The 10,913-nt window shown below is 47.2% G+C and overlaps 1 pseudogene; it reads right to left on the bottom strand.

Annotated features, from left to right (window-relative positions):
* Window positions 1-9,368: 9,368 nt before the first annotated feature.
* On the bottom strand, window positions 9,369-10,267 carry LOC123120287 (ATP synthase subunit beta, chloroplastic-like; annotated as a pseudogene).
* Window positions 10,268-10,913: the final 646 nt, after the last annotated feature.

Consider the following 10,913-nt stretch of genomic DNA (forward strand, 5'->3'; position numbering starts at 1 on the left):
TACGCTACGGAGGCTCACTGGGAAGCGAGCCCTTTGAATTCCATGTCCGCCCGCCTTGCTCGCATCCTCTCCATTAATGGCGCCCAAGCCGCAATTTAATTCACTTTTTAAATATAAAGCACTCACCACAAATGTTTTTGTTAGAACACCCGTATGCAAACCGACAACTTCCCCAGGAAGCCAAGAGAAAATGTGCCGAGCAGGATTTCTGCAGCTCTTGATCGCAAATGTTTTAGGTAGGACACCCGTATGCAAAGTGAGAGCAGCGCAGGATTTGTGCATCCCTTCAATGCAAACGGTTGTTTTGGATGACCCGTGTGCAACCACGTACAAACAATTTGGTAAGATTTGTCAATCCTTGTAACACTACGATTTGTCAAAATATGAAGCTAAAAATCACTAGCAATATCTAATTTTTGCAACTAAAATTCAGTAATTAAGCATAGATTTCATTCCTAGATTAAGCAGTCGTTCTTAATTTATACAAACAGTTCAACTCGATAGCTGAACTGACCAAACTTTTCCCCAATTATTGCCAACCACATACTGAAATAGCTAGTTCAACTATATATACTAGCTAAATTTAAGTACGTTGTATAGTTCCACAACATCTATAGTTAGATGAACTGAACAAAATAGCCCCCAAATACTACTACTACTACTTCGGAGGCGCTTTGTACTACTTCTGGCTGCCTCTCCTCTGCCGAGCGCGCTCAGTAAGAGGCGGAGGAGGAGCAGCCTACCGGCGAGCTGGGCAACCGCAATGCGGTGCCTGCCGCTAATGCAGCTTCAGCGACGCTCGCCTCGAACGCCCTCTGCAGCTCCAGACGACCCCTCTTGAAGCGGTGGTTCTCCTCGTAGATCTCCTGATTCCTCGCCTCTGAGGCGGCATGTGCCGCGGCCACTGCGGCGGTAAGGCTCTTTGCGTGCTCGATGAGGTGCTCCTCCTCCTCCCGCAGGAACTCGGTGTAGCGCGCAAGGTCGCTGTCGCACGTGCAGGCATCCACCTCCGCCCCCCGCCTTCGGGTGGCGGTGGCGGAGCGGGTGATGACCCTGGCGGTCGACGGTGGGCTGGCGGCCACGGCGGCCGACGATGGGGTGGCGGCCACGACCACCACCTCCCGCCTTCGGGCCGCGGTGGCGGAGCGGGTGATGGCCATAGTGGTCGGCAGTGGGGTGGCGGCCACGACGGCCATCTCCCGCCTTCGGGCCGCGGCGGCGGAGCGGGTGATGGCCCTGGCTTTCGACGGTGGTGTGGCGGCAACGGCGGCCGGCAATAGCTGCCGATGGGCACCGGCGGCGAAGCATGTGGTGGGTGTTCCGCGCACACCCAACAGGGACGCCACGCGCACTACTCTACGCCTTGGACTGCGCCGCCGCCGCGGTGTAGCCTCCCAGCTGGAGTTGTGCTCTGATGACGGCGGAGTGGCTGAGCGACGACGACGGACGGTGCCATTGGCGAATGTGGGAGAAGCAGATGAGATAAGCTACAGGGATGGAGGGCAAAATGTGACGTAGGACTCGCCGGCCGTGAGGGTTTTTATAGCAGGCCGGTAAGCATTGGGATTTTGGGGGATTTCATCGAGCGGGCGGGAAGCTGGCACGGGCTGCGCAAGCTTGCACTGTAAGCCGTCTGCGGTTAATAAAAAATGTTTGTGATATAATTAACTACTATACCACCGTCTTGGTTTATAAGTACGATTTAACTAATAAAATACGAATGCATGTCGCCATAGATTATATAGTTGGATTTGTATTTGAACATAGTTCCAATTATATAATTTTTAAAACATGCATTAACATTTTGTTGGTTAAATTTGAGGGCAAAGTATGGCACGGAATATAAAGGAGACTATAGACTAGATGGAGGTGGTACCACACAGCCACTCTCTACGCAGCGACGCAACTGTCGGCCGGCTTGTAGGCGACCAATTCCTGCGTGTTCAACTGCTCTATGCGTGCGGTTGCTTGCGGTTCAGGCGGCCGCGGCGTGCTCTGCTCGCGTCCCGCCGCGCGCGCTCTGCTCTCGCGTCCCTCCGGGTGCTCTGCCCTCGTCCCTCCACGCGCGCTGCCAGTGTTTTGGGCCGGCGCACGATCACGCACGTTCGTGCGCAAGCGGTTGCGCCGGGCGCGATGTGACGATGCAGTTACCCGCTGCAAAAACTGCCATGCGGACGCGCCGAGAGTCCATGCCGCCCGGCCCCCTTTTATTCCTGCGTCCATTTACCTTCATCTCTCGTCTCACACGACACAATAAGCACACCCACAAGGACACATACATAGAGGACATCCAGCGGTTCCAATGGCGCTCCCCGTGGCTCCAATGGCGCTCCCAGTGGCCGACGACGACTACGGCGGGCAGTTCACCACGCATCATGTAGTGGACACCCACGTGAGGGGGAAGGCCCTCTCGGTGGTGTACACGAACGATCCGGTCTCGGTGGAGAGCTCCATCCAAACTATGGAGCAGTTGCTTGCCGAGGACAAGTACCGAGTGGTCGGCTTCGACCTCGAGTACACCATCGGTCGTGCCGGGCACGATCAGAAGGTTGCCGTCGCCCAGTTGTGCGTGCGACATGATGTCCTCGTCTACCACTTCCACCTTGCCACAAGGCCTTGCGAGCATTTCTCCAGGTTTATCAACAGCTCCGACTACAGTTTCGCTACGGTGGACACCACCAACGATCTAAAAGTGCTCAAGGTTTGGGACTTGAAATGCCCGAATCTTGTCAACATCCAGCACCACTACAAGGTCTGGGGCAGCGACAAAAGCAACCTGAACTCCCTGGTTGACCTCGCCTCAGCCATCATCGACCCCTACTACGCGAAGATGAAGCAAGAGAGCAATAAGAACAAGAACATCTGGCACAGTGTGTGGCATAAGAGACTGGATGAACAACATGTCAAGTACGCGGCCATGGACGTGTACACAAGCTACGAGATGTACAGGTAGATCGTTGACATGAGGAACTGTCTTCTTCCTAACCCAGACGAGGGATCGAGTCACATAGCAGTGGCAGGAGCGTCACAAGAAGTAGATGACTAGACGATCGTTTCTCATACTTTAGAATGCATGCAATTGTTTATTGAGGTGTGTGCGAATGATCTGTATAGTCACTTATGTAATTGGATGTTTTTTCTAGTTATATATATACATGTTTTTCTATTGTAGACATAGCATTTCACACGGCTTATTAGCAGCAATCGTCTGTGTTATTATTGGTCTTCGCACACATTTCAGATTACGGACCTGTTTGCCACGTATCACACACATCTTGTTCAGTTGAACCGTTTCCATTGTGTTGCCTAATCACACACAGTTCATCCCAATGAACCGTCTGCTGTCGCACACGCCTTCATCTGGCTGCCTGTTTCTTTTGTGCCTCCTCATCTCAAATAGTTAATTGAGCTGAACCGTTTGCCCTGCATCGCACACGCAACTAAATTCTGAACTGTGTTTGATGCATCTGTCATCGTAAACATTTTGCACCTTTTTGACGGTTTTTACACCACTATTTGCGATTGTGGCATCGCACACAGTTCCGTCGAAGGGTCTCTGATCGTAGTGTCGCATTTGGACCATCCTGTAGTAGTGATAACTGTTGATAATTATTCAACCTCTTGTTTACAGGAAGCCTCCTCTCAATTTCAATCTCAAGTAGCTGATTTAAAAAACCAACTTGAGCTGCAAGAAGCTGAGACCCGGAAAGCTGACTCTAAGTTCAAATTCAGCTTCGATGAAGTAGAAAAGCTAAAAACCGGGTTTAATGCCGAGAAAGCCACCTGGGCTGAAGAAAAAACTGCCTGCTACAGAGAGCTGAAAATGCTGAAGCCCCTTTGCAAGAGGTCACCAAAGAACTTTCCGGCTTTAAACATCATATCACACAGATGACTGCTGCTATTTTTGGTAAGTAATACCTAAATAGTGTACTCAATTTCAACGACCCACTTTGTAAGCTGCCCGGTGACTTTAACCGCATCTTATGTTATATAGGCCCTAGGAGTACCAATCTTGGTCAAGAGATGCTGATAAAACTCAAGGTGGTTTGCACATTGGTGGAGCAATTATATACGGGTGCTCAGCGCACAATAGCCACCATCTCCCCAACAAATCAAGCACCATCTCTTCTCAGTGATATTTTAAGCAAGCTTTCTGTCCTACCCGCAAGAATTGAAGAAATCAAGCAGTCGGCCGCGAGAGCCGGTGCCATTATGGCTTTAAGCCGGGCGAAGGCATGGCAAGCAGAGTTAGACCCAGCCGAGCTAGCTACGGGCTGCCCCAGTTTAAAAGAGGATGGGTCTCCCTTTGATAAGAAGGACTTTGCCGCATGTGTGAAAGAGATGCGTCCGCTGGCGAGTAAACTCGCCGAAGAAACAGATCTGTCAAGATATCAGGTGACTTATACAGCAGCCAATCAGAAAATGCCAACGCCACCTTATAAAATTGTGGATCTTATTCCTCCAATCCGTCAGCATACTTTTTCTCCTAAAATCAATCCGTCTGAACTTATCGATGACGAAGCTGAATTTCAAGCCTTGACTAGCATCAATTGGTCATCACTTAACTTTCAGATGATGGAGGGAGAAGAAGAACTGACGCAAGATGACCCGGAGGCCTCAACACGCCAAGACCAGGACAATTAATCCAAGGACCGGCTTATCATCCACCACTTGGGATACTTTGTGCATCAAAACACTTATTCTTTTGGGCTGTCTGATGCCTTGTAATAGGCTAGTTGAAAACAATGATCTGACATGCCATCGTGCATGTTGACTTGCATAACACTTTTGAACCGCCTATCTGATGTTGAAGATCTAGTACTTATGCTTTATAGTATGATAAAATTATGCAGACCATAGTTATCATATTTCCTGCACATAAGCAGATAACATGTGTCCTAGCGGTTTACCCTAGGGCGGGTCACAGTGCCCTATATAAAATGCACTGGTGATTGTATAGTCCATAATTAGGGCGGGTTTATCAAAACCTTATATAATCATACCAAAATAAATATCATACCTGCGATATTTGTGCATACTCCCGGCTTACCATGCCACATGAAGTAAGAGTAACAACCCAAAGACTTAGAGCGCAGCGCCCTGTTCAATTTATTCAGACCGCCGGCGTACAACACCATATGCAGCAAGGATAACATCTCAAAGACTTAGAGCGCAGAACTCCAAGCATGTAATCAAAACACACTGGCGACTTATCATCCAAAGCCAAGCCGGGTTATCAAAACTCCAGATAGATTCAAATATGAATCATAAGGATCAAGGCAACATGGCCCGAACCAGTTTTAAACCATATATCAATACGGTACACAAGATGAATCTTAAAAAATGTTCAAATCAAATATAAACCAGGAAAACAAGGCATTCAAAGGCTGCCAAGCCTCAATATCAAGTGCTATTCAAGGGCCGCACAGCCACTAAGTTAATCCTTAATTCAAACCTGTAAGCCGGGCTTCACATGACCAATAGTCATTTTAACTTTGACAAGTTTAGGGTCTTTATAAGATTGACTGTCAAGAGTACAGCGAGTCATTCCAGGATTACCTGGTCGGAGTGGCAAGCATACAAAGGCAGGATAACCCGGATTTTTGGTGAATACACCTGGCGTCCAAGCCTATTACAAGGGACAACAAAGCTCTTGTTCATTAACAAGGAGCCCCCAAGTAATATTTTGATCAAGGCGTACAAGCCGGATCAGTAGGCTAGTGATAGCTATGCTTAATGAGCAGGAAGCCCCCAAGTAATTTGCAATCAAGGCGTACAAGCCGGATCAAGAGGGTAGTCATAGCTATGCTCAATAAGCAGGAAGCCCCCAAGTGATCTTATGAAGTAACAATAAAGACTCAGATTCTCAGAAATGAAATGACAGAGGCCCTGAATTATCAGGGATGCCAGCTTTATTATACTAATCATAATATATACATTGGTAGAAGTATGTACATCACAAGAGCCGGTGGCTCAGGTGTAATACGGCCGAAGATGAGCAATATTCCACGGCCGGTCGGTCTCCTCCTCCGACGTGCGTGAGTCCTTGTGGTCTCGAACATCGATGAGGTAGTATGATCCATTGTTCAAATTTTTGCTGACCACAAAGGGCCCTTCCCAAGGTGGGGATAACTTGTGCATGTCGGTTTGATCCTGGATGAGCCGGAGCACCAAGTCGCACACTTGAAAGGTCCGGGTTTTAACTCGGCGGCTATGATAGCGACGCAGATCTTGCTGGTAAATCGCTGAACGAGCCGCCGCAAGTCACGCTCCTCATCCAGAAGGTCAAGAGCATCCTGACACACTTTCTCATTATCAGCTTCAACATAAGCCGCCACACGAGGCGAGTCGTGACGGATGTTACTAGGGAGAACCGCCTCTGCTCCGTAAACCATGAAGAAAGGCGTGTAACCCGTAGATCTGTTGGGGTAGTATTGATACTCCATAGCACTGAAGGCAACTCCTCCACCCAACAACCTGGCATCCTCTGCAAAGGGACCATAAGCCGGGGTTTTATACCTCTCAATATTTCTTGATTGGCTCTTTCAGCTTGACCATTGGACTAGGGGTTAGCCACATACGAAACATTAAGGCGGATATGCTCTTGTTGACAGAATTCTTTCATTGCACCCTTAGACAGGTTAGTACCATTATCAGTGATGATACTATGAGGGTATCCAAAATGAAAGATCACCCTTTTAATGAATTGAACCACCATCGCTGCATCACATTTGCTGACCGGCTCAGCTTCAACCCACTTTGTAAACTTGTCAACAGCCACCAGGAGGTGAGCCTTTTTGTCCTTAGATCGCTTAAAAGGCCCAACCATATCAAGCCCCAAGACTGCAAATGGCCAAGTTATTGGAATCATCCTCAATTCTTGAGCCGGCACATGAGCTCGTCTTGAAAATTCTGACAACCATCACACTTGCTAACCAAATCCTCCGCATCTGCATGAGCCGTCAGCCAATAGAACCCATGAAGAAAAGCCTTAGCCACGAGAGACTTAGAGCCGGCATGATGACCACAATCTCCCTCATGAATCTCTCTTAGAATCTCACGACCCTCCTCAGGAGAAACACAACATTGAAAAGCCCCTGTCACACTGCGTCGGTGCAACTCTCCATTGACAATAGTCATTGACTTAGACCGCCGGGTTATCTGCCTGGCTAAAGTTTCATCTTCGGGTAACTCACCCCGGGTCATATAGGCCAAATATGGAACTTTCGAATCATGAATAACATGAAGAGCTGCCACCAACTGTGCCTCTGGGTTAGGAATTGCAAGATCTTCCTCCGCAGGCAATTTAACCGAAGGATTATGCAAAATATCAAGGAAAATATTAGGTGGTACCGGCTTACGCTGAGACCCTAGCTGGCTTAAAGCATCAGCAGCCTCATTTTTCCTATGATAACCATGCTCGACTTGATAACCCTTGAAATGACCAGCAATAGCCTCAACCTCTCGGCGGTAAGCCGCCATGAGTGGATCCTTTGAATCCCAAGTGCCGGAAACTTGCTGAGCCACCAAGTCTGAGTCACCAAAACACCTCACCCGGCTTAAATTGATCTCTTTAGCCATCCAAAGACCATGGAGCACGGCTTCATACTCAGTTGCATTGTTAGTACAAGGGAACATCAACCTTAAAACATAACAAATTTTATCACCTCGTGGGGAAGTCAAAATAACTCCAGCCCCCGAACCTTCCAATTGCATGGATCCATCAAAGTGAATAGTCCAATATGTGCTATCCGGCTTCTCCTCAGGCATTTGCAACTCTGTCCAATCATTGATGAAATCCACAAGTGCTTGAGACTTGATAGCTATCCTAGGCATATACTTCAAGCCATGGGGTCCAAGCTCAATGGCCCACTTGGCTACCCGACCTGTGGCTCTCTGTTTTGAATAATATCCCCTAAAGGGGCAGAACTAACCATAGTGATGGGATGACCAAGGAAATAATGTTTCAACTTACGGCTAGCCATGAACACACCATAAACCAGTTTCTGCCAATGTGGGTATCTCTGCTTAGACTCAATAAGCACCTCATTGACATAATAAACCGGCTGCTGAACCGGATATTCCTTGCCTGATTCCTTCCTTTCCACAACAATTGCCACACTGACGACTCTACTATTAGCAGCCACATATAACAGTAAGGGCTCTTTGTCAATTGGAGCTGCAAGGATTGGCGGCTCAGCCAACTGCTTTTTCAATGCCTCAAACGCCTGATTAGCAGCATCACTCCAGACAAAGTGATCTGTCTTCTTCATCATCTGGTACGGAGGGATAGCCTTTTCCCCCAACCGGTTTATAAACCGTCTTAAGGCCGCAATACGACCCACCAGACGTTGGACATCATTAATACATGCCGGCTTAGCCAAGGAAGTGATAGCCTTGATCTTTTCTATGTTAGCTTCAATACCCCTTTCAGAAACCAGAAAACCAAAGAGCTTGCCTGCTGGCACACCAAAACACACTTGGCCGTGTTAAGCGTCATCTTGTAGACCCGGAGGTTGTCAAAGGTTTCTTTCAAATCATCTATCAAGGTCTCCTTCTTCCTGGATTTCATGACAATATCATCCACATAAGCATGAACATTGCGTCCAATCTGTTCATGAAGGCAACTTTGAACACACCGCTGATAAGTCGCCTAGGCACTCTTGAGCTCAAAAGGCATAGACACATAGCAGAAGGCTCCAAAGGGAGTGATGAAAGCTGTCTTCTCCTGGTCCTTAACTGCCATCTTGATCTGATGATAACCAGAATAAGCATCCAAAAAACTCACGCTCACAACCCGCCGTAGCATCAATGATCTGATCAATACGAGGGAGAGCAAAAGGATCAGCCGGACATGCGTTGTTAAGGTCTGTTTAATCCACACACATACGCCAAGTGCCATTCTTCTTAAGTACCAGCACCGGATTAGCCAACCACTCAGGATGAAAAACTTCAATGATAATCCCAGCCGCCAAGAGCCGGGCCACTTCTTCACCAATGGCCTTGCGCCTCTCTTCATTAAAACGTCGAAGGAATTGCTTGACTGGTTTAAATTTTGGATCAACATTAAGAGTATGCTCAGCGAGTTCTCTCGGTACACCTGGCATGTCAGAAGGTTTCCATGCAAAGATGTCCTAATTCTCACGGATGAACTCGATGAGCGCGCTTTCCTATTTCGGATTCATATTAGCACTAATGCTGAACTGCTTGGATGAATCGCCAGGAACAAAGTCAAACAGCTTAGTATCATCTGCCGACTTAAACTTCAACAAGGGGTCCTGCTCTGTAGTTGGCTTCTTCAAAGTTGTCCTATCTGCCGGGTCAACATTATCTTTTAAAACTTCAACTCCTCTGTTGCACAAACAGACTCAGCACATGCCCACTGCAAAGGGCATTCTCCCTAATAAAGCAGATACCTCTGATCCTGCTTGAACAAAACGAAAGATATTATCGATAAATAAAAGCACGTCTTGCTTATTAACATCTCGGAAATATTCCGCCATAGTTAGGGCAGTTAAACCAACTCTCATACGAGCTCCCGGTGGTTCATTCATTTGGCCATAGACTAGAGCTACCTTTGATTCCTCAATATTTTTTTTCATTAATTACTCCGGATTCCTTCATTTCCATATAAAGATCATTTCCTTCACGACTCCGTTCCCCTACTCCACCAAATACGGATACGCCCCCATGAGCTTTAGCAATGTTATTGATTAATTCCATGATCAGTACTGTTTTACCTACTCCAGCCCCCCCAAATAGTCCTATTTTTCCTCCATGTCGGTAAGGAGCTAAAAGATCGACGACCTTAATACCTGTTTCAAAGATGGATAATTTCGTATCTAACTCGATAAAGGCAGGCGCAGATCTATGAATAGGAACGTTGCACTACTATCTACAGGACCCAAATTGTCAACAGGCTCCCCAAGAACGTTGAAAATTCGTCCGAGAGTAGACCACTGACCGGAACACTGAGAGGAGCTCCTGTGTCAATCACTTCCAGTCCTCTCATCAACCCGTCTGTAGCACTCATAGCTACACCTCTAACTCGATTATTTCCTAATAATTGTTGTACCTCACAAGTCAAATTAATTTGCTTATCGGTAGTGTCTCTACTCTGGACTACCAAAGCGTTATAAATATAAGGTAACTTGCCTGGGGGAAAAGTGACATCCAGCACAGGTCCAATAATTTGATCGATACGACCTGTACTTTTTTCTTCAATTGTGGAAACCCCGGGAGGAGAAGTAGTGGGATTGGTTCTCATAATTATCACAAAATTAAAAAAAGGAATTTTTCGAAATTTTTCTTTTTTTATTGTTGAATAATGCCAAATCAAATTAAAAAAATCCAAAAGTAAAAAGGAGGCATTGCCTTCTTCACAATCTAGAGCTATCTTCCTATCACTGTGCACCGTGATAGTGCCTTTATGACCCAACATTTTAAGCTGCAAATAAACATAGCAAGGTCGTGCCATAAATTTGGCATAAGCCGGCCGCCCGAACAAAGCGTGATACGGACTCTTGATCTTGACCACCTCAAAGGTCAATTTTTCAGCCCTAGAGTGATGGTCATCGCCGAAAGCCACTTCCAAGGTTATCCTACCCACCGGATATACTGACTTACCAGGCACCACCCCATGAAAAACAATAGAAGACGACTTAAGATCTTTGTCAGTCAAATTCATACGGCGAAAAGTATCATAGTAAAGGATATTGATACTGCTGCCTCCATCCATAAGCACCTTTGTGAGCTTGTATCCTCCCACCTGAGGCGCAACCAATAAAGCCAACTGACCCGGATTGTCAACCCGGGGTGGGTGATTCTCACGGTTCCATACAATAGGCTGCTTAGACCATCGCAAGTAACGGGGGACCGCCGGCTCAACCTAATTCACCGCCCGCTTATGAACT

This window comes from Triticum aestivum, chromosome 5D (assembly GCF_018294505.1).
Source record: "Triticum aestivum cultivar Chinese Spring chromosome 5D, IWGSC CS RefSeq v2.1, whole genome shotgun sequence".
In the NCBI taxonomy this organism is placed as follows: domain Eukaryota; kingdom Viridiplantae; phylum Streptophyta; class Magnoliopsida; order Poales; family Poaceae; genus Triticum; species Triticum aestivum.